The sequence below is a fragment of the Mauremys reevesii genome, linkage group 3 (assembly GCF_016161935.1).
Source record: "Mauremys reevesii isolate NIE-2019 linkage group 3, ASM1616193v1, whole genome shotgun sequence".
In the NCBI taxonomy this organism is placed as follows: Eukaryota; Metazoa; Chordata; order Testudines; family Geoemydidae; genus Mauremys; species Mauremys reevesii.
Genome location: NC_052625.1, coordinates 1,962,592 through 1,986,412, shown reverse-complemented (window position 1 = coordinate 1,986,412; position 23,821 = coordinate 1,962,592). Strand labels below are relative to the sequence as shown.

The window sequence follows — 23,821 nt, the reverse complement described above, 5'->3', positions numbered from 1 at the left end:
GTTAGTGGAGTCACGGAGCTGACCCCCGCCAGTAAGACAAGGGCAGGCGGTAGCCAGGGTACTTCTGGGAGACGTCCCAGTGTAGTGCCTAGACCTGTGAGGGCCCAATCCTGAACAGTGTCTGCGCATCATAAACAAACAAATAAGGATGAATATCTTCGCCTGAAGGAAAGATTGCAGAAGCAGCATCCTTCACAAAGCTACATTGCTTCAAATCCTGGCTTGCCTGGAGCCTAGGAGTCTAGGCCAGTATGTCAGGCTTCATCGACACCGAACCTGCTCCAGGGACACGGCCACACCACTGTAGCTCCCACTACGGTGATGGGAGGGGTTCTCCACCTTCCCGAGAGGCGGCAGCTTGGTGGACAGCTGAATTCTTCCACCGACCTAGCGCTGTCTGCACCAGGGGTTGGTCTGCTTACCTACATCGATTTTTCACCCCCCAAGCGACATAGCTAGGTCCACGTACCTTTCCGGTGTATCACTGGCCTCAGACATGGGGAGTTGTTACTTGTGGCAGTTGGATACACGCATGTCAGACATATTAGATATCAACCCAAACTCTTTCTTGTGAGTAACATTGTGGTCTTCATTAGTGAGCCTGAACTCCGTAAAGTGGAGACATTTATCCTCCTTTCCCAGCACTGACTGTGCTTGTCGTTATGATAAGGTGTCTGCCTTTGAAGGACTACAGCAAATTAGCTTCTTTTGTGACTCCCTCTTGGAAAAAAAACCACGTGATCCTTAGCAGTAAACTTTCTGTTGCACTTTCAAGCACCTGCTGGATTAATAGTACCGAGGAGATGCTCGAGTTCTCCGGCACAGTGCCCAAAACGAACAGCGAGACGGGTTCTCGTCCCACGTCCCACACGTGTGTGTTGAAAGGTACAATCAGCACAGAACCTTATCTGGCTAGATTCTGACACAGACTAGGCCCCCGCACGCCTGACAGATTGAAGGCCAGAAAAGACCGTTCTGATCACCTTGGCTGTGTCTATGCTTGAACCGTGGCAGCGGCACGCACTATAGTGATGGGAGGGCCTCTCCCAGCACTGTAGCTAATCCTCCTCCCTGGGGAGATGGTCGCTAGGTCCCCAGTGCTGCCTACACTGGGACTTAGGTCAGCTTAACTACGTCGCTGGGGGGGGTGTCGGATTTTTCACACTGCTGAGCACCACAGCTGGGTCAACACAACTTTTTAGTGTAGACCTGGGCCTAGTCTGAGCTTATTTCCCTGCACGGGCTCCCCGTGCTGGGGGGAGTCAGACTCCATGGAGCCGCTACTTCCCATGCTGCACACGTGGGTGGGGAGTGGGCAGAGTTTTTGCTCCACACCACTGAGCTGGAGCAAAGGGCTAATGGCCAGCTTGGATTCCTGAACAGGCGACTCTCAAGTAAGAGTAGAGAGGTTATTTTACCTCTGTATTTGGCAGTGGTACCCAAAGAGTGTCTCCCGCGTTTGGCACGCGCTGCTGGAATCCTGTGTCCAGTTCTGGTGCCCACAATTCAAGGAGGATGTTGAGGGCTCAGAGAAGAGCTACGAGGATGATTAAAGGATTGGAAAATACTCCTAGTGAGAAATTCCAGGAGCTCAATCTATTTATCTTAACAAAGAGAAGGTTGAGGGATGACTTGATCACTGTCTGTAAGTACCTGCCTGGGAACAAATATTTAATAGTGGCCTCTTCAGTCTAGCAAACAAAGATGTAACACGGCCCAGTGGCTGGAAGTTGAATCCAGACAAATTCAAACTAGAAATAAGGTGTAAATTTCTAACTGGGAGGGGTAATTAACCACTGGAACAACTTACCCAGGCTCATGGTGGGTTCTCCGTCACTGGCAGTTTTTAAATGAAGATTGGAAGTTTTTCTAAAAAGTCACCCTCTAGTTCAAACAGGAATTATTTTGGAAGTCCTATGACCTGTGTTATCCAGGAGGTCAAACTAGATGAGCACAATGGTTCCTTCTGGCCAGGTTTCAGGGGGAAATAAACTGTATTCTTTCAAAAGCTGCAGTTACTCTCCCATCCCAAGCCGGGAAGGTGTTTTACCTCGAAGGATGTCTCTGAGCCTCCACGCTTCCTGCAGCTACGTCTGGGGTAGTTCTGGTTATGCAGGGTTGTAACTCCAGTGACAATCTAATCCACAGGGTTTCAAACTGTGGCTTAATCTTTCCTTGGAAATGTTGCCTGCGTTCCCTTCAGAATAAGTAAACATTTTGTCTTACCTAATGATTTCTTCAGAGGTTAATAAAAAGTGCAGCCGTGTTTGCAATACAGTGTTTGCTCCGATGGTTTGGTGATACACTGCTGAAGGTAAAATGCTAGAGTAAAAGGTATTTGAGTATGTAAATTAGGAAACATTAATGGAGAAACAATTTCCTTTTGCGTTCAGATAAATAAGTGTTCCCACATGGGCTCCTCGTCTCCCACAATCTATTCCCCCTGGAAAAATCCAATGTTGGGTTTATGAGCCATAGCCTCTCTCTAAGGAAGCTAATTTTTCTTAGTGTTTAAACTCGTTTTCTTTAGTAAATAGCTATTTACAGGTTTGGGGTTTTTGCTGTATGTTTATTTTAAGAAAAATCAAGTGAACACAATTGTAGAGCATGACATTTACTGAGCTTATAATGAAAAGTTTTTGAAATACGGCCAATGATCTGTAATAAAAGGGGTTGCATGCGGTATTCAAAATCAGCATGTTATATAACACAGTTGTGCCTTGCATTTGCAATGCATATATGTTCAGGGGAACTGGCTTTTAAATACAGGAGGGAAATCTTGGCTTGTGGTTCAGACAAATAATCATGCATCTGCTTCAGCATTTTGCTCACGACTGAGACAGGTTTTAGCATAATTTATTTATCTAATTAACCACAGGAAGTAACTTATAAAATAAGCCAGCACAGGAGCTGGTTAGCCAGTGGTGCTGTTGGTTGGGATGCAAACACCTGCTTCACAGGAATGTTTAGACCATTTCTTGTAGGCCGCTGACAAGGCATTGACTGGTCATTTGCACTTACGGCTGACCAAGTTCTGACTCCACCCAGCAGTGAAAGGGAAGCAGCCAATCACACAGGAATTGTCAGATCTTCCTTTAGTGTAAATTAGCGTGGCTCCATTGATTTCTCCCCCTCCCTGGCCGCTCTGTAATGGGCCAGGTAGAGAGTTCTGGTTGCCTGCTAGCCCACGCTAGGTCTGGGTGAGGGCTAAAGACTTTGCTTTTGGATGGTCTTGTGGTTAAGGCAGTCATGTGGGTCTCAATTCCTAGTTCTGCCCTAGAGTCCTGTGGGACCTTGGACAGGTCACTTTATCTCTGTGTCGCTCCTGGGGCTGGGGGAGAAACGGCTTTCCTGTCCCACAAGAATTTCTGACTGTGTGAAAAATGTTCCTGTTCCACATGGGGAGGAAACGTCAACATTTTTGCAAACTGACAAACCGAAAAAGAAATTTAGTTTGGGTAAATCCCAATGTTTTGTTTCGATGATTTCAAAACATTTAGTTTTAATTTCAACCTCTGATCTTTTTTGAAGTCTTTTTTTAATCTAAAGTGGTTAAACGAAAAGTCATTTTGACTAAAAAATCCAGAATGTTTCCTTTTAAAAATGTCAAAAATGACAAAGTTTGACAATTTTCGGGGGGGGGGGGGGGAGGAATCCCAACATTTTTTCGAGCCGGGAGTTTTGTCAAAACTGAAGCTGTTTCACCCAGTTTCAGTTTTGACTAATTGGCATTTCTTGGCAAAAAGATGGTTAGTTGAAAATTTCCCGACCAGCTCTTCTCAGTTCTTTGTAGATATTTCTTTTGTTTGTTTTGTCTATTTCGTCTGCAAGCTCTTTGTGGAAGGGGCTGTCTCTTACTATTTGGTCATACAGCAGCTGGCACAATGGGGCTGGCTTCTCAGTGGGGGCCTTTTAGCACCAATGTGATACAAATACTGAATAACGGTAATTGATTTAATAGTTCCTAGCCTCTGCTCTTTCACTTTCTGACCTTTGCTCTGTTTGAATAAAACTTCAGAGTAGACACGTGGGTAAATTTTCACTGTGAAATAGAGCCATTTTTGAGATATTTGTCCATTAACACTAATAACAATAATTACATTGTAAACTACCCATGCATTCCATTGAAAAGCTATCCTGCTGGGTCTAATTTGAAGGTTTACTTGTCCAAATCATATTAACTGCTTCCAAAGCTACCCGCAGTAGGACTGCGTTTTGTGAATGGCAGTTGAAGAAAAACATATTCTGACTGGCCTTTAGGGGCCATTTCTGCAGTTAGAGAGCACATCAGTAGAGAGGAGTCAAAGGGGCTGGAATTGTTCAAAACATTAGTGTCATCAATAGGATTAAAAAGAAATTTAAAAAAATGAATGATCATGTGCAACACTGACATGGAAATTTCAGCATAATGTGTGTTGATTGAGCCATATGAGTCCCTAAAACATTAGCTGCTACAACTAGCGTGAGTAATCTTGCCAGATGCACTATATTTCTTATGCAAACAGACATGTGACATTACATATCCTCGGATAGCCTTCTTCCACTCCTTGCACAGGTACAAAGTCACAAAATTAAACCTGGGAAATGAACCTAGCGCTGGGGGTGGAATTAAGTAGGCCAAAGAAGCACCCACCTCTTCTCGGAACTCTCCTCCCAGCTAGCGAAGAAAGACAATCAGTGATGTACATGCAATTCACCGTCCTTTTCCTTTCAGTGGAAAAGCCTCAGAGTAACATTTATGGCTGCTCCTTAAGGACTCGTGTCGAATAGCACCTTCCTTTGGAAGCAGCCCTTTGATTTCAGTGGGAATACATGTGGAGTGTGGCAATACTTAACGTGAGGGAGGGTGGCAAAGTCCAGGTCCATCTCTTTGCCTGAAGGGTGTAGCTGGCAGGGAAGTGTTGCTTTCTAATGCCACAACTTTTTTCAGGGACACTGTCTGCTTTAAAACCCTCTAAGAAAAAAAATCCTTAGCGACATTACAAATAGCTCCTTATGGGCTAGATGATCACAGATCTTATCCAGCTGCACGGAGGTATAAGCCGACAGACTGATAGACTGAGAGACAGGCTGACCTCTAAGCTATCTTAGGTGCTGTACATGAACACAAGAAGCCTGGGAAACAAGCAGGAAGAATTGGAAGTCCTGGCACAATCAAGGAACTATGACATGATTGGAATAACAGAAACTTGGTGGGGCAGTTCACATGACTGGAGCACTGTCATAGATAGGTATAAACTGTTCAGGAAGGACAGGTACCAGAGGAAAGGTGGAGGAGTTGCACTGTATGTAAGAGAGCGAGTGGTATGATTGCTCAGAGCTCCAGTATGAAACTGGAGAAAAGCCTGTTGAGAGTCTTTGGGTTAGTTTAGAGGTGAGAGCAACAAGGGTGATGTCGTGGTGGGCGTGTGCTATAGACCATCGGATCAGAAGGATGAGGTGGACGAGGCTTTCTTCGGACAACTAACTGAAATTTCCAGATCACAGGCCCTGGTTCTAATGGAGGACTTCAATCACCCTGACATCTGCTGGGAGAGCAATATAGCAATTCACAGACAATCCAGGAAGATTTTGGAGAGTGTTGGGGACAACTGCCTGGTACAAGTGCTGGAGGAACCGACTAGGGGCCATGCTCCTCTTGACCTGCTGCTTACAAACAGGGAAGAATTGGCAGGGGAAGTAGAAGTGGGTGGCAACCTGGGCAGCAGTGCCCATGAGATGGGTGAGTTCAGGATCCTGACGAAAGGAAGAAAGGAGAGCAGCAGAATATGGACCCTGGACTTCAGAAAAGCAGACTTTGACTCCCTCAGGGAACTGATGGGCAGGATCCCCTGGGAGAATAACATGAGGGGGAAAGGAGTCCAGGAGAGCTGGCTGTATTTAAAGCAGCCTTATTGAGGGTGCAGAAACAAACCATCCCAAACTGCAGAAAGACTAGCAATTGTGGCAGGCAACCAGCTTGGCTTAACAGAGAAATCTTCGGGGAGCTTAAACACAAAAAGGAAGCTTACAAGAAGTGGAAATTTGGACAGATGACTAGGGAGGAGTATAAAAATACTGCTAGAGCATGCAGGGGTGTAATCAAGAAGGCCAAGGCACACTTGGAGTTGCAGCTAGCAAGGGATGTGAAGAGTAACAAGAAGGGTTTCTACAGATAAGTTAGCAACAAGAAGGTCAAGGAAAGTGAGGGACCCTTACTGAATGGGAGAGGCAACCTAGTGACAGATGATGTGGAAAAAGCTGAAGTACTCAATGCTTTTTTTGCCTCGGTCTTCACAGACAAGGCCAGCTTTAGAAAAGCTGGACGTGCACAAGTCCGTGGATCCAGATCTAATGCGTCCAAGGCTGCTCAGAGAACTAGCTGATGTGATTGCAGAGCCATTGGCCATTATCTCTGAAGACTCGTGGCGATCGGGGGAGGTCCAGGGCGATTGGAAAAAGGCAAATCTCATGCCCATCTTTTAAAAAGGAAAGAAGGAGAATCCAGGGAACTACAGCCTCACCTCAGTCTCTGGAAAAATCATGGAGCAGGTCCTCCAGGAATCCATTCTGAAGCACTCGGAGGAGAGGATGGTGATCAGGGACAGTCATCATGGATTCACCAAGGGCAAGTCCTGCCTGACCAACCTGATTGCCTTTATGATGAGATAACCGGCTCTGTGGATATGGGGAAAGTGGTGGGTGTGATACATCTTGACTTTAGCAAAGCTTTTGATATGGTCTCCAACAGTGTTCTTGCCAGCAAGTTAAAAAAGTATGGGCTGGATGAATGGACTATAAGGTGGATAGAAAGCTGGCTAGCTTGTCAGGCTCAACAGGTAGTGATCAATGGCTCGATGTGTAGTTGGTAGCCGGTATCAAGCGGAGTGCCCCAGGGATCGGTCCTAGGGCCGGTTTTATTCAACATCTTTATTGATGATCTGGATGATGGGATTAATTGCACCCTCAGCAAGTTTGCAGATGACACTAAGCTGGGGGAGAGGTAGATACGCTGGAGGGTAGGGATAGGGTCCAGAGTGACCTAGACAAATTGGAGGATTGGGCCAAAAGAAATCTGATGAGGATCAACAAGGACAAGTGCAGAGTCCTGCACTTAGGAAGGAAGAATCCCATGCACTGCTCCAGGCTGGGGACTGACTGGCTAGGCAGCTGTTCTGCAGAAAAGGACCTGGGGATTACAGTGGATGAGAAGCTGGATATGAGTTAGCAGTGTGCCCTTGTTGCCAAGAAGGCCAGTGGCTTATTGGGCTATATTACTAGGAGCATTGCCAGCAGATCGAGGGAAGTGATTATTCCCCTCTATTCAGCACTGGTGTGGCCACACCTGGAGTATTGCACCCAGTTTTGGTTCCCCCACTACAGAAGGCATGTGGACAAATTGGAGAGAGTCCAGTGGAGGGACGAGGAGTGCAGTTTTCTTTTCTGAGGTAGTATGGGTAAAATTTTCCAAAGCTCCAGAGGGCCCAGATCGGTAAATGGATTTAGGCACCTACCTCCAATGTGGCAGACTGACAATTTCCTGCCACTGGCTTAGTGTTGAAATCGGGGGAATGTATTGTATGAAAATGCAGTTATGTAGGTGTTGTTGTGGGGTTGTATGTAGTGCCATGGGAAGGGTAAACAGGAGAACGGCAGGGGAGGATCAGGCAAGTTGACACAGGTTGTAACCTCTCCAGAGAAGCCACCTTCCTGGCAAGGCGCGTGTATACTAGTTTAGATGGGATTCTCCAGGGACCAGCAGACAAAGAAAGGGATTTGGGATAAAGAGCCTGGTTTTACACTGGCTCAGGGCCTTCTTTCTGGTTCAGCCCACAGCCAGGGGACCCCTGGTCCACAGGGGGCCTCAATCCTCTGGGTAGGGTTGGACCGACTGGGTCCTTGTTCTGAGCTGAAGCTGTGATGAACAGGCAACGCCAAAAAATCCCCCGTGGGTGGCTTTTGAAGGAATGTTCCTGCCAAAATCCACGTGAGGGCTGGTGTTAATTCTGGTTAGCTTCTTAGTATGTGGACAGGTTCTGTTATTGTTTTTAATACGCTTTCTCAGTGCTTGTCCTTCTACTGCCAGCCTGCGGAGCAACGTGCTATTCAACAGAGCTTAAAGTGTCAGAATCCAGCCCCCAGTGATTTTAATGCTAGAGATACACACACCTGCTAAATTACACTCTCAGATCCTCCACTCAGAAGCCAATGGAGCATACCTGGGCTGAGGATCTGGCTCAACAGATGTTATCTTGCTATGACTAAAAGCATGTATGAAGACTGTGTAATGGTGAAATATAGCACAAAGTTTGTACTGCCGGGAGATTGCATTAGTCATGAGTAGCAGAGAAATGAATGCAATATGCAATATGCAAATCTTCCAAGACAAAGGGCCATAAAAGCTGTATAATTATCTTACTTGGTTAACTACCTGTATTTTGTTTGTGTCTGTTTCTCTCTTTTTCTTTTCTATTTGAAGTACATTAGTTACTATGGAAACCATGATGACATTTTTATGGGAAGGGCTTTGCATTTACAATCCCCCTAAGTCTATCTTCTGTTCTCCGGCCCACCAGTGTAAGTCCAGAGAACCTTCACTCCTGTGAATGGCTTTAGTCTGGTATAACTGAGAACAGGATTTGGCCTTGTTTGTGAAGTGGCTTGCAAGTTATACCCTAGTATACTGTTGTTTGCAAAATAAAGTACTTTATGTGATTGTTGGCATGACCATAAAGGTGGTGTGTATCTGTGTATCTCAGTATATCATATCAGAGAAATGGGGGGCTGGAAGGGACCGCTAGAGGTCATCTAGTCCCTCCACCTGTGCCGAGGCAGCACCAGGTAAATCTAGACCATTCTCGACAGGTGTTAGTCCAGCCTGTTCTTATACACCTCCAGTGACGGGGATTCCACAGTCTCCCTTAGTCAATTCCTAAGCTTAACGACCCTGAGAGTTAGAAAGTTTTCCTAATATCCAGTTTAAATCTCACTTGCTGCAGATTAGGCCCATTACATCTTGTCCTACCTTCGGTGCACACGGAGAACAACTGATCCCTGTCCGCTTTGTAAGACATCTATGCTATATGTGTACCCAAGGTTTCATCAAGACACCCCACCAACTCACAGCCTGCGTGGGGCGTGTACTTCCACACAGGTCCTGAAGGGGTTAATGTGGGCCTGAGGGGCCAGTTGGGATACCTGGCTGCACCTGGAGGGAGAGCAAGAAGCCCAGCCCCTCACTTCTCCTCCAGTGCACCCCTGTAGGAGAATCCCCCAGTGAACTGGCAGAGCGGGGACTCCCCCCCACCTCCTCCCCACAGGGGGGAAAGCCAAACACCAGGGGGCGGAAATCTAAGTATCCTCCAGCGAGGCCTGTCCTCCACCCTCAGCCCCACCTCAGCTCCTGCAGTTCCAGGGGTTCTTCACCCCCCCACTCAGGCCGGGGGGCAGTTGCAATTGGGTCCCTTCTCCACCCTCTCAGGCCTGGTGTTGCAGGATAAGGGGGGAGGAGCAGGGACCAGACTGTCAGCTGTGCCAATGGGGTGGGCTGTTCCCTTCCCAGCCCCAAACCTGCTCTGGACTCCTGAGGAAGAGAGGGAAGAGCTCTGCCCAGCTCCTGCAGCCGCGCTGACTGGCTGCTCTCCCCGGGGCGGCGGGGAGATGAGCTTCCCCCGCAGCCCGGGGGAATTCACAAGGGGGCTGGAGCTCCTTGCAGGGCAGATAGCTCCAGCAGGGGCCAAAGGCCTGTTACCGGCCATGCCCAGTGGGTTCTGCCCTGCTCCCATGAGTGGGCGATGCCCATGCCAGCACTAAGAAGCAGCAGCAGCGGATGACAGGCCAGGCATTCGTTTGCACAGGCTCTCATCCCCTCAGTGGGTCCACTCCTCATCGCTGCAGGGCTGATGAAGTGGCAATAGCAGATACCTCAGTGCAGCGCTCATGGGGGGTCTATCCAAGAGCCATGAGGCCCCCTAGCATTCCCGTGCCTGGGGAGGCTGAGGCCATATTGTGCTGCTGGAGCAGGCCCAGAAAATCTTGTTGCACTTTTCCTTCACAAAGAACAACAAACAGCGTGAAGCCAGCTGACACGGAGAGAGAGAAGATATGGCTGTTACTGAGCCATCACCGATAAGCCCTGGCAGCTGAATGAGACCCGGGCTGTGTCTCTAGCTGTGCTCACGCTGTTTAGAACCTGTGCCCAGTCAGCACAACCGCTAGCCAAGTCCCTGATGCGCCTGGGGCCAAGATCAAAGGACGAAATCGAGTTCCACAGAGAGGGGCAGTAGATTTCCTACACAGAGAAAGCCCAGCGTTCTCTGGGGCAGTATTATTCTATTCACAGGTTCTCTGAGGAGTATTGTATTCGACTAGCACCCGCTGCCCAGGCACACAGTAAGAGGCAGTCCCCGCCGGAAGTGCTTCCTGTCCACACTGATGAGTGCCAAAGGAAGCTTTATGACCCCCACTGTACAGACGAGGAAACTGAGACACAGAGCTACTGAGTGACAGAGTCAAGGGGAGTCTGTGGTAGGACTGGAAAGTGAACCCAGAACTCCTGAATCCTCATCCAGTACCTTAGCCACAGGCCCCTCCTTCCCCTCACATGCAGGCTCATTCTATGGTTGTGGCGTCTGCTGCAGGCTCTAAGCTTTCACTGTAGGGACAATAAACAATTCAGTATCTCGCTCTTCCAGCCGTGATAACTCAAACTGTGAACAGAGCGTAACAAAGGCAGTGACATCTGCCTGAGTCTGCAGACAGCCTGAAACAATAGCTCTGAGCGGTATAAACTGCCCCTGTTCGTTTCCCCTCCCCCGCAGTCAGGTGCAGAGACAGCTCCCCATGTGATGTGCAGCAGCGGCAGCAGCCCCTAGAGTGCTGGGGCGGCCCGGCTCCGTGGGAGGCCCAGCCTTCGTCTGCGTGGACAGCAGGAGAGATGACCCGCCTGCGTGGACAGCAGTAATGGTAGGAGCTGTTCCGTCCCCTCCCCAGCTGCTAACACCTTCAGTGGAGCTAAGCTGCTTTTCACCAGCTGAGGATCAAGCTCCATTGACGAATTGAATGATGATAATTCACACCAGCTGAGGAGCTGCTGTGTTAGGTTTAGAAAGGACTGCAACTTCGTGCCGTAGCAGCCAGCTTCACACCTTTCTGCCTGGGAAAAAGATAATGCTGGACTGCTGCTGCAGCTAAAAGTACAAAGAATGATCCACCTTGTTGCCTAGTTTCTGACCATAAAAGGTCAGGATGAGCTTTTCTGTTAGGTCTCTTTTGAGAGCTTAATGGTACATAGAAGCCTCTTTTCTTTAAAGAGACATTTGCACGTTCAGCTAACTGAACGGTCAGGCTGAATGAATTGATTTAGAGGCTTTACAAAGAAGATATCTAACAATAAATATAATTTACTCTCTAACGTAGTAGTAAGAAGGTGATTCATTAACTACAGCAGGTTTAAAAAAATGCAATTTCTATCCTGTGGGGAATACAGAGATTTTGAAATTTGCTTCCTTCCCATATCAGAACAAAAAGTGGAAAATTGAATTTTTGACAGAACGAAATATTCCAAAAGCATTTCATTCGGGCATTATTGAAACACTTTGTTTTGATCTTGTAGAAACGTTTCATTTCAACTTTAATTTATAAGACAAAATGATAAACATTATTAGGGGGCACCATCGTAGTTCTCAACCGTGATGACTATGTCAACAAGGCCAACCGACAACTCTCCAACATCACCTGCTATAAAGAACATCCTCACATTACAGTTCAGCAAGGAATTTAAGGATATCATCAAATCATTCCCCAAACTCCACGAGAAACTCTACAAGCTTATCCCCCATGAACCCATCCCAGGGATCTTCTACATGCTTCCCAAGATACACAAGTGAGGGAACCCAGGCAGACCCATCGTCCTGGCCCTGGCACTGACTGAAGGAATGTCAGGACTCCTAGAAGCCAACCTCAAACCACCCACCACACGAAGGGCCAACTGCCTCCAGGAGACAACTGGCTTCCTCCAGAAACCCCACAACATTAACGACCTCCCTTAGACCACCACCCTGGCCACCCTGTATGTCACCTCCCTACACACCAACATCCTCACAATGACGGCATCACCGCCTGTCTCAAGCATGTACAAGGCAATTGACAACCCTCAGGTCTCTCCACCCCAAACACATCGCCAGACTCATCCATTTCATCCTCACCCAGAACAACTTTAGATTCCACAACAAACACTTTGTCCAAACCACAAAACAGCCATGGGTACTAGGATGGCTCCCCAATACACCAACTTCTTCATGGGCCGCTCTGAGGAGGAATTTCTGGACAAACGCACCATAAAACTAATGATATACCTGAGATGCTTCGATGATATTTCATCCTATGGACAGACGACCTCATAGATTTCCACCAGAACTTCAACAACCACCTCCCGCACCAGCATCAACTTTCTGGACACTATGATTAGCTTCAACAATGGAACCCTACAGATGACTATATACAAGAAACACACAGATCACCACACCTACCTACATAGATACAGTAACCACCCCAAACACACCAAGAAATCTGTTATCGAGAGCCAGGCCCTCAGATACAACACAACATGCTCTGAGGAGAAAGCCCAGGATTCACACCTTAACATATGTAAACAAAAGTTCTGTTTTGGGGATATGGGGCCACTTGAGGGTTTTCCTCAGGGCCTCTACCAAAAATCACTACCCCACCCCAAGCCATATTGAAAGTCCTACCCGCAGCTCTGTGTCATCCATAGAGGAAGTTCCCAGGATCTCCAGGTTGTAGACTGTTTTCAGTGGTACCAGATGACAGAACAAGGAGCAATGGTCTCAAGTTGCAGTGGGGGAGTGTAGTGAGGCTGTCTGGCTCCCCACTGCCCCAGAGGGGGATGAGCCTCTCTGGACACCAAAGTGGGTGGAGCCAGCAAACCCTGCACCTGCCCCTCAGAGGTCAAGGTGCAGGACAGGAAGTATAAAAGCCCAGAGCTCACTTGAAGCTCAGCCACCGGAGAGACCAGACGTCTGTGGCATAGCTCCTGGTGGGGAGACCACGGTGATCGGTGGCCAAACCGAGGATTGGCCAGACCAGCCAACGCCTGATGCTAGCCCGAGCCCAGAGCCTGCCGCTCACCCATTACCCCGAGGAGCTGCCAAGCCTACCGTGTGCCAGTTACCCCGAGGAGCTGCCAAACCAACTGCTTGCCAGCTATCCCCGAGGAGCCCATGGTGTGTGACCCCGTGGAGGACGCCGTCTGGACCCAGGTACCTCTGGAGGGGGAGGTAGGAAGTCGCCTGGGGGTAGCCGACCGTCGTCTGGCTGCAGCACTGCCAGAGCCCATGTCAGTGTGTTGTGGCCAGGATCCCCACTGACACAGCAGCAGGTCTTCGGCCGCTGCTAGGGCCCCAGGCTGGAGTGGAAGGGCCCGCGTCCCGCCTGCCACCCACCCCGTGGGTGTTGGGCTCCCCCTCTCCCCGGCTGCTCGGAGCCAGGAGCCTGGGGATTTGCTGTTCAACCTGTTTGCTCAGCCCCTGCCAGAGGGCCGGAGCTAGGGACTGTTTGCCGCACAGCCAAGCTAGTTCCCCGGCACACCTGACCCAAGTAGCGAGGTGGCCTGGCTCCCCACTGCCCCGGAGGGGATGAGCCCTGGCCGAACCGCCCTACAGGGAGGTCTAGGTTAGATATTAGGAAAAGCTTTTTCACTAGGAGGGTGGTGAAGCACTGGAATGGGTTCCCTAGGGAGGTGGTGGAATCTCCTTCCTTAGAGTTTTTTAAGGCCTGGCTTGACAAAGCCCTGGCTGGGATGATTTAGTTGGGGTTGGTCCTGCTTTGAGCAGGGGGTTGGACCCAGGAGAGCTCCACACCCCTCACCTGGAGAACTGTGATGGGCCAGGTGCCCCAGCGCCCCCTCGCGGCAGGGGCGGGGTGGGGCCTAGCACTGCACCACTCGCTTGTCTTTCGGTCCGTCTCTGGTAGCCGGACGCCAGAGTCGGACACCAGCGGCCGAGTCAGCGGCCGGAGTCCATAAGCGCCTGCGGAGTGCGACTAACGGCGGAGCCGCGCCCCCCCCGGGGTGGGGGGTAGTGGTGCCTGCGGCCGAGTCCATAAACACCCTAACGGCCGAGTCCATAAACACCCCCTCTCTGGGGCGGGTAGTGTGGCCTGGCGGCCGGAGTCCATAAGCGCCCCTTCGTGGCGGGTAGCGCCTAGAGACCGAGTCCATAAATCCCCCTCGGGTGGGGTATCACGGGGTGGGGTAGGGGACTCGGGCCCGCCTCTCCTCGAGTCCCGACCCAGGGCCCTGATTGTGGCAAGCTCTCCTTGCCACCCGCGGGCGGGATCCGCCCGCAACACGCCGGTGCCGCAGCTTTAAGGCTGTCAGTTTCTAAAGTCCCTGGGTCACTTCCTACCCGTCTAGTCGGACGTTGGCGTTGTGGGAGCGGTTCCCCGTAGGTCCCCTCCGGCCGGCGTCCCTCTCCGGGTCTCCCTCTGCCCGGCTGACGCCCCGGTCCAGGCTCCTGGCTCTCCTCCCGCAGGAGCTGACGGTCTCGTCCTTCTCCCGGTGGTCAGCCCAGACTGAGCAGACCTGCAGCCTTTATACCTGTCTGCCAGTTAGAGCATGCCCGGCAGAACTTCCTGGGCGTGGCTTCCTCTGCTAGCAAGGAAGGGTTAACCCCTGCTGTACCAGTGCGGGCTGTCCCGCCCGTCACACACCCTCCCTTAAGACGGCCGGGCCCGGCCGACCCTGGACTCCGCCTCCCCTCCTCCTCCCGATGCGGGAGAAGAAGTCCGCGTTCCCATGAGCCTTGCCTGGCCGATGTGACACGCGGAAGGCGAGGTTGGAGGGACAGGTACTACCGCATGATCCGGTTATTCGCCTTCATACTATTGATCCATCGGAGGGGCGCGTGGTCAGTCACTAAGGAGAAGGGGTTCCCTAATAGATAGTACCTTAGTGCTTCGACCGCCCACTTCACTGCCAAGGCCTCGCGTTCTATGGTGGAGTACCGGGTTTCGCGGGGGAACAGCTTGCGGCTAAGGTACAAGACCGGGTGTTCTTCTTCCCCTACCTCCTGCGACAGTACAGCCCCCAGTCCCACCTCCGAGGCATCCGTCTGTAGGATAAAGGGTTTTGAAAAATCCGGTTGGACTAGTACCGGTTCCCGTGTTAATTGTTCGCTCAGGGCGCGAAAGGCCTTTGCGCAGCCTTCCGTCCAGCGTACTTTCTGGGGTTGTGAACTGCGCGTCAACTCCGTCAGTGGGGCAGCGAGTGTGGCGAAGTTAGGCACAAACCGCCGATAGTACCCGGCCAGCCCCAAGAACTGCCGGACTTGCTTCTTGGTCGTGGGCGCGTTCTTAATGCTTCCACCTTGTCACGGATCTTCCCGGCCGACCGTGTAGCCCAGGTAAGTCACCTCCTTCTGGCCCAGGTGACATTTCGCGGGTTCGCGGTGAGGCGGGCCGCCTAATGCCCGTAGAACTTTGGTCAGGTGTTGCAGATGTTCCTCCCAAGTGCTACTGTAGATGACAATGTCATCGATATGCCGCGGCGTATTCGTTGTGCGTCCAGCACCTGGTTCATGAGTCGCTGGAAGGTAGCGCGGCCCGTGCAATCCGAGCGGCATCATCGTAAATTGGTAGAGTCCGAGCGGCGTTGGAAATGCTGTCTTTCTCGTGAGGCCGGTGTTAACGGGATCTGCCAATATCCCAAGTCCAGGGTGGAGATGAACTCGGCTTTTCCTAGCCGCTCCAGCAGCTCGTCCACCCGGGCATGGGATAGGCGTCAAAACGTGAAATGGCGTTTACCTTGCGGAAGTCGATGCAAAACCTGACTGTCCCGTCTGGCTTGGGGACCAACACTATGGGGCTCCGCCATTCACTCCGCGACTCTTCCACCACCCCTAAGGCTAGCATCAGCCCGAGCTCCTCCTTCACTGTCTCCCACATCTTCCTGGGGAGTGGGCGGTGTGTGTCCCGCACTTTGTGCCCTGGAAGGGTAGCGATGTGGTGGCTTGCTCATGTGGTTCGTCCGGTCGTCGACAAAACCACGGGGAACGCCGCCACCAGTCTTTCTACCTGGGCCCGCTGGGCTGGGGTAAGCTCGTGGCCTATGTCCGCCGTCCCGGCTGCCTCGGGCTCTCCCACCAGTGGCCCTAACTCCGGTTCTGGCGGGTATGGGGCTATCAGCAGGCCCTCTCGGTCCTCCAGGCTTTAAGGAGGTTCACGTGGTAGACCTGGGTATCCCTCCTTCGCCCGGACAACCGTACCTCATAGTCGACCGGCCCAATCCGCCTGACCACTTCAAAGGGGCCCTGCCACTTGGCCAGCAGCTTGGACTCTGAGGAAGGAAGCAACAAGAGGACCCGATCCCCCGGCTCGAAAATCCGCACCTTGGCCCCCTTGTTATACTGAGCCTCCTGAGTCTGCTGGGCTCTAACCAGATTTTCGCGGGCCAAGGTCCCCAGCTCCCGGAGGCGTTCCGCAGATGGAGGATATACTGCACCGACTCGAACACGGGTCTCCTGCTCTTCCCAGGTTTCCCTTAGGAGATCGAGGATACCCTAGGCTTCCTCCGTAGAGGAGCTCAAAGGGGAGAACCCGTGGACGCCTGGGGTACCTCTAAGAGGAGTGCGGGGAGTAGTTTATCCCAGTGCCGTGGGTCGTCCTCTACAAACTTTCTCAGCATGGCCTTCAAAGTGCCGTTGAATTGCTCGACCAAGCCATCCGTCTGGGGGTGGTAGACGGAGGTCTTTAGTGCCCGGATGTTCAGCAGCCTGCACAGCTCTGCCATCAATCTAGAGGTCACATTCGTTCCTTGGTCCGTTAGTATTTCCCTCGGGATACCTACCCGGCGAAGATCTGCAATAGTTCGTTAGCAATGACTGGTGCTGTGGTGGACCTCAGTGGCACCGCTCGGGATAGCGTGTGGCATAATCGACCACCACCATGATGTACTTATGACCTGTGCCGCTCTTCTCCAGGGTCCCACGAGATCCAGGCCTATCCGGTCAGGCGTCCCCACCACCGGCAAGGGTACGAGGGGGCCCTTGGTACACCTTTTGGACCGGCTCTCTGGCATTCTGGGCAGGAGGCGCAATAATCTCGTACCTCCGCATGGATGCCCGGCCAAAAGAACCTCTGGGCCACCCTTTGCAACGTCTTCTCCCTGCCTAGGTGTCCGGCCCACGGCACCGAATGTGCCAGACGGAGCAAGTCCCGTCGGAACCGCCGCGGGACCAACAGCTGGCGAGCTCTTCCTTTGTCTGTGGTTCTGGTACCACCCGATAGAGTAAGTCCCGATGGATCTCAAATCGGGCCCTTGTGGCTGGCGGTGGGGCGGGTCTTCCTCCTGGTGGGCTAGTCGCCTGTTCCCAAGCCCGGCTGAGAGTGGTATCCTCGTTGCTCCTCGAGGAAGTCGGTGTCCACCTCTAGCCAGCCCGGGCCCTCTGTTGTCGGCGCTTCGGTGGGGACTTGGCTCCTTACCTCTCTCTCGGAGCTCCCCGAGGGCCCCTCTAGGGGGTCCTCGGCCATTGGCTGGCCTAAAAATCCCGGTCGTCTAGCCCGTTTCCCAGTTCTCCTCCTGGCGGCGTAGCCCTTCCCTCAAGAGGTTTGTGAAGCCAGGCCAGTCACGCCCTAAGACCACGGGTAAGCCAACTTAGGAGCCACCCCACTAGACACCGCGCCCGGTGTTGGGCCGCCTCAGCTGTACCCAGACAGTGGGGTAAGGCTTCACATCCCGTGGATGCACTGTAGCCGGATGGGGCCGGTGGGCTTAATCAGCCCCTCCCGAATAACCGTCTGGCTACACCCGAGTCAACTAAGGCCCAGGCAGACGTCCCATCCACCTTCACCGGCAGAACAATTTTCCCGGCTCCCAAGTCCGGGCCCGTGACCCGCCAACACCTGCCCATAATTGCAATCCAGGCACGGGCACTCCTCCTGAAGTGCCCTACCTGACCACACTCGTAGCAGCGGTCCCGTCTCGCTTCCTCGACAGGGTTGTGGCGGGGGCTGCCCGGCCTTACTGGCGCCTCCTCCAGTCGTCGCGGGATATCTCCTCGGGGTGTCGCCCTAGGGCCCCGGGTTACTGGTATTCCGGGGGGCTGGACATGCCGCCGAGGCTCTCCCCGTCCCCTTACGTGGCCCCGGGCCTGCCTGGGCTCCGTCCACCAGGCTCTCCCCTGGGGTTGGTCTTCAATGCCCCATCTGCTGCCTGGTAGTCCTCCATCCGGGAAACCGCGAGGGTCTTGGGGCGTGTCGCTGCACCCATTCCTTCCTCCCGGAGGCAGGGCTTGCAGGAACTGCTCTAGGGCTACCATCTCGGCCACTTGAACGCCCATCCGCCCTTCCGGCTCCAGCCACCTCCAACAGAGGTCCCGGATTCGCTGGGCCACGGCCCGCGCCTGGCCCCTGGCGTATCGTTCCTGGCGGAGTCGCTGGCGGTAGGTCTCCAGGCTGACGCCAACCGTCCCAAGATGGCGGCCTTGACCTTCGTGTAGTCCAGTGCGTCTTGGGGGTCCAAGTTCCGGTACGCCGCTTGAGCTGGGCCCGTCCGGTAGGGTGCCAGTATCGTGGCCCAATGAGTGAGGGGCCACTGTACGGCAGTCGCGACTGCTCAAAGGTCATGAGGAAGGCCTCGGGGTCATCCCGGCCCCATCTTAGCTAGGCGCACGGGTAATCCCGCGAGACCCTCGCCAGGGTTGCCCCTGATGGCCCCTAGAGGCGACTCGGTGCCGGGCCGATTAGTGCCGCCATCTGTTGAACCAGCCGCTCCTGGTTCGCCTGTTGCTGGGTTGTCAGCTCCCGGATCAGATGCTGCTGCTGTTCCTGTCGCTGTGCGGCTTGTGCCTGCTGCTGGGCCGCCAGCTGCTGGAGCAGCTGAGTTTGCTGCTGCTGCTGTTGCGCCATCTGCTGCTGCTGATTCTCCAGCAGCCACTTCAAAAGTTTCTCGGGTCCATATTGGGTCCTGTGGCCTTATCTCAGGCCCGTTCAGGTCCCTGGTCAGGTGCCAATTGTGATGGGCCAGGTGCCCCAGCGCCTCACGGCAGGGGCGGGTGGGGCCTAGCACTGCACCACTCGCTTGTCTTCGGTCCGTCTCTGGTAGCCGGCGATACGGCCTTACGGCCAGAGTTCACGGACACCTCCGGGTAGAGTAGCACGCCTAGCGGTCGGAGTCCGTAAGCGCCCCTCTCGGGCGGGTAGCGCGCCTAGCGGCCGGAGTCATAGCGCCGGCGAGGTAGCACGGCCCAGCGGCCGGAGTTCATACACCCTACGGGGTGGGGTAGCGCGCCAGTGGCCGGAGTTCATAAGCGCCTTCGCCGGGTAGCGAGCGGCCGAGTTCATAAACACCCTTCGGGTGGGGTAGCGCCCAGCGCCGGAGTTCATGCGCAGCGCCCAGCGGCCGAGTTCATAAACACTTCGGGTGGGGTAGCGCCTAACGGCCGGAGTCCATAAACACCCCCTCTCTGGGGCGGGTAGTGTGGCCTGGCGGCCGGAGTCCATAAGCGCCTTCGTGGCGGGTAGCGCCTAGAGACCGAGTCCATAAATCCCCCTCGGGTGGGGTATCACGGGGTGGGGTAGGGGACTCGGGCCCGCCTCTCCTCCGAGTCCCGACCCAGGGCCCTGATTGTGGCAAGCTCTTGCCACCCGCCGGCGGGATCCGCCCGCAACACGCCGAGCGGTGCCGCAGCTTTAAGGCTGTCAGTTTCTAAAGTCCCCTGGGTCACTTCCTACCCCGTCTAGTCGGACGTTGGCGTTGTGGGGAGCGGTTCCCGCAGGTCCCCTCCGGCCGGCGTCCTCTCCGGGTCTCCGCACGGCCTCTGCCCGGCTGACGTCCCAGTCCAGGCTCCCTGGCTCTCCTCCCGCAGGAGCTGACGGTCTGCGTCCTTCTCCCCCGGTGGTCAGCCCAGACTGAGCAGACCTGCAGCCTTTTATACCTGTCTGCCAGTTAGAGCATGCCCAGCAGAACTTCCTGGGCGTGGCTTCCTCTGCTAGCAAGGAAGGGTTAACCCCTGCTGTACCAGTGCGGGGCTGTCCCGCCCCGTCACAAGAACAATAGGGCTTTTCACGGGGGACGTGAAGGAACAGGAGACTTTAGGCATTCAGAGGGCCTTGGGGCCCAGGAGGAGATTGAGGAGACACCTGGGAGAACCCGGGAGAGTTCCATATTCCTCCCCAGAGGATCCGGAAGAGGCCTTCCCTGGAGAGGTCGACAGGACTCTATGGTAAACTCCCTGACTAGGGGCTGTTTAAAACTGCAGCATCTCATTAAACTTCTGCCATACTCCAAAACAAACACCTCCAGCTTGCTCAAACCTACAGCCAGGGAGCCTGCCTGGAGAGTCGTCCTGTCTGTGTGTAACCCAAGGGAATTTAGCACCAGGGCTGACCTTGGTAAATGCTGTGCAAAGCGCTTGAGACCCTTTAAACAAAATTACCAAACTGAAGGATACCCACTTAGTGCGTCATATTGACAAAATCTGCACCAAAAGTTACAGAACCCTGCTTAGGAGAAAGACGATTTGTAAGAAACTGAAAGGGACCAAGTTAGAGAATGGTGGAGGGACAAACATGATATAAAATATAATAAAACTTGGTATCTGTAAATAAAAATATCTACTGAAAAGCTTTTTGAGTCTCTGTGTTTCTGTCACAAGATCTGTGTGGCCTTTTAATAAGATGAAGGGTTTGATGGGGCAGCTTGGTGTGTTTTCAGTAAGTGTACATCTTTGAAATAAAAATAGCTTGTGAGCACCCAGCTATGGTGTCTCTCAGAAAAGAGTCCTCTTATCGGTCAAAAGCTGAATGCATGTATGAGAGTCCAGGGAGAAGAACACAAAAATGTGTTTACAGTAAAGCAAGGTCTCCTGTATTTTGTCTACAACATGGAGGTTTGAGAGATATTGGTTTAACCACAACCTGCTGAGAAAATGGAGCAGCGTGGAACAGTTGGCTTCCGCTGCAGTCGCTCACCCATGTTTCCTCGACATTCCATCAAGGTAAAGATATTAGCCCCTGACGGGCTGGGAAAATGATCAGTGATTAGATTTGCTGGGGATTCACCCACAGAAAGGGAGATGGGGAGGTCTGATTACTATTATAAAGTAAATGAAATCTCAGGAGTTTGTAGAACATTATGGGTCAGTCTTTCTAGCAACTCAAAGTCATTAAAAGTTAAAAAAAATATATATTTCCACGAGTAACCTGATCTAACCGGAACCTGAAACGCTGTAAGGGTTCACAAACCACCACATTCATAACATGAGAATACGTGGGAAGAACATCAACCCTTGAGAAGCCGTGGGTATTTGTGGGGTGTTCATTAAGGTTGTGCTATATCCATTTTCATTTAAAAACAAACTAGAAAAAAACATGTTTAAAATGAAAAAAACAAAGACACACATGAACACGCAAGATCCTCAGTCTGGAAAGGTACAGGAACAGGACTGTTGTTGATGGTGATTTACTGTTCGACACTGTGAGAAGGCTCTGTAGTTCTCTGTTTTTAACTGAAACAGAAAAATATATTTTAAAGCAGCCCTGTGGTGTAGACAATTTACTAGTCACTCACTGATCACAAAAAGGAGTGTTTGGAGAGAGGGGCATGCATGCCTTACCTGTTAATTAAAAGCTGCTGTGATTAAATCAAGCAGCTCATTACAGAGCTTGGAGTTTGTTTGAAACAAAGAGGCATGATTGAATAAAAACCTTCGCTTTTTATTTTTATTTATTTTTTTAAAGAGATTGTCTTTTTATAACAGAAACCATCTGGGCCAGAATGGCTGCTGCTAGATGAGGTATATTGCTGGTTTTATAACTCTGAAAATATATACTGTAGACTCTTACTCTGCGTCCATACTAATAATGATACATGTCTTTATTGCAGTGTGAGCTGTTTAGTATGGAAATAGCAACTTCAGGCTGTATTTCCCCAGGGCAAGGTAGGACCCTCTTTTAACTATGGTTGTGTTTAGTACCTGTTTGTTTAAAAACAAAAGGCTGTTTCACAGGTTGTATCGGAGTTTTAAGCTACTGTGTTTGGGGGATAATAATACTAACTCAATTTTTGCTTGTTGTTTAATCAAACACATGTGGGGGGAATAGAATAACAATGCACCAGCACATATTTACTCTGTGGTGGAAGATACGTTTCTGAAACTTGGTTTTACATGTGCTTTTAAGACGGGGGTTTTAACACAGTTAGTTTTGATAGTTAAGTTCTTGTCTGGGATATGCCATAGCTCACTCGCCCTCCCCCTCCCCATCATGGAACGATGTATATGTGACCCCAGGAAAGGCGGGTATATAGGTGCTGTGGCTTTTTAAAAATTATTTTGTTGCAAATTGGTTTGGGTGTTTAAAATACTGGGGGGAGGGAGTTATTCTGTGCAAAGTGTATTTTTGTGTCTGTTTTTAAAATGGATAAAAAAGTAGGTTTTAATGTTTAAATAGTTTGTGATTTAGGGGCATATGCAATGTGTCTTTTTTCCCCTCCCTATCGGGAAATGTGTCCCCCTCAGGAACTGGAGGTATATTAGACATGTTCTGTTACAAACTTTGTTTTTGGGCACATGGAAGAAACATGTGTTTGTAATAAAAATGTCTGTCTATGTTTTGGAGAAAAACTAGTGGTAGAAATAAACCAAACCCTGTGTGGGTGGCAGTGTGCGTGGGTGTTTGTTTTACAGCTGACATGGATTTTTGTAAAGCAATGACTTTTAAATAGTCGAATAACCACCCTAATTAGTATTTTATTTATACATTTTACAAGACTGGTTCTGGTTCATGTGTTCTGTAGTAGTGGTGGCCCCCACAATACGATCAAAACAAGAGAGACCCTTCTACTGTGGTGTTTACAATCGCAAAAGCAGAAAGAAAGAGCCAGTCGAAAAGGAAAATTCTCCACTGACAACAGGTGACAGACGGTTGAAACCTACTAAATATATTTTGATGTATTTGTTTGGTGGTTTAACTGGTTTTGTGTTTAGGCAAATACACAGGTGTGGTGGGTTTGGTGCGGAACAGATTATAGAGGATGTCTTGTCTGTGGGGGTCAGATTGCAGCCAGACACTGGAGGAGCCCTGGTAGGTAGGGAAACGGCACAATGGACTAGACCTGCCTGAAATTTTAACTACAAAGTTTAAATTTTGGTGGGGGAAAATATGGGACAAATCGTAGATTTCCACCCATGTTTTTGAGAAATAATAGAGCCAGTGGACATTTTTTTCAAAATTGTAACAGGGGGTGGGCACTCACAGGGGGCGGCACCCCTCCCCGGCATGCAAGGCCTGCCTGGCACTAGCCACCTCAAAAGGGCTGGTGAGAAAGCAGTGGCCTTCTGCTCTGTAGGCTGGGTCCTCCTCTACAAGAGGGTCAGACGCAAACCTTGGTTTTAATGTAACAAGGGAAATTTCTCATTCCAATCTTGCTGTGCCTTCCCAGTGCTCATGAGCCAGCCTGGATCCTCGTCTTCACCTTGTCTTCACCGCATGTTCCAGTTGGTCCAAGTACCATAATGGGCAAGATCCTCACTGGTGTAAACCAGCATAGCTCTATTGCCTTCAATGGGACTAGCCTGATTTACACCAGTAAGGATTTGGGCCATTGTCTTTTTAATGTTGCTAATTTATTCGCATCCACTGTTCTTACTGATTTCTTCTTCTTCCACATTTCCCATCACATTCCTTCCGAGTTCAGTTCTTTGGTTATTCATTCCTGTCACGCAGTCCTGACAGTGAACGGGAGTGAACCTGTCATGCTTGGGACATCCTGGCACCCTGAAGTGTCTTTAATCTATGTAGGCTACAACTGCTGATGGAAAGTAGG

The 23,821-nt window shown here is 51.3% G+C and overlaps 1 protein-coding gene across 1 annotated transcript in view; it reads left to right on the top strand.

The window, feature by feature from the left end:
- SYNDIG1 (synapse differentiation inducing 1) overlaps window positions 1-23,821 on the top strand; it is a 191,574-nt gene that overhangs the window by 33,680 nt on the left and 134,073 nt on the right. Inside the window, exon 2 of the mRNA XM_039531017.1 lies at window positions 21,881-21,935. The gene's annotated coding sequence lies outside the window, so the exon portion shown is untranslated. The remainder of the gene's footprint in view (window positions 1-21,880; window positions 21,936-23,821) is intronic.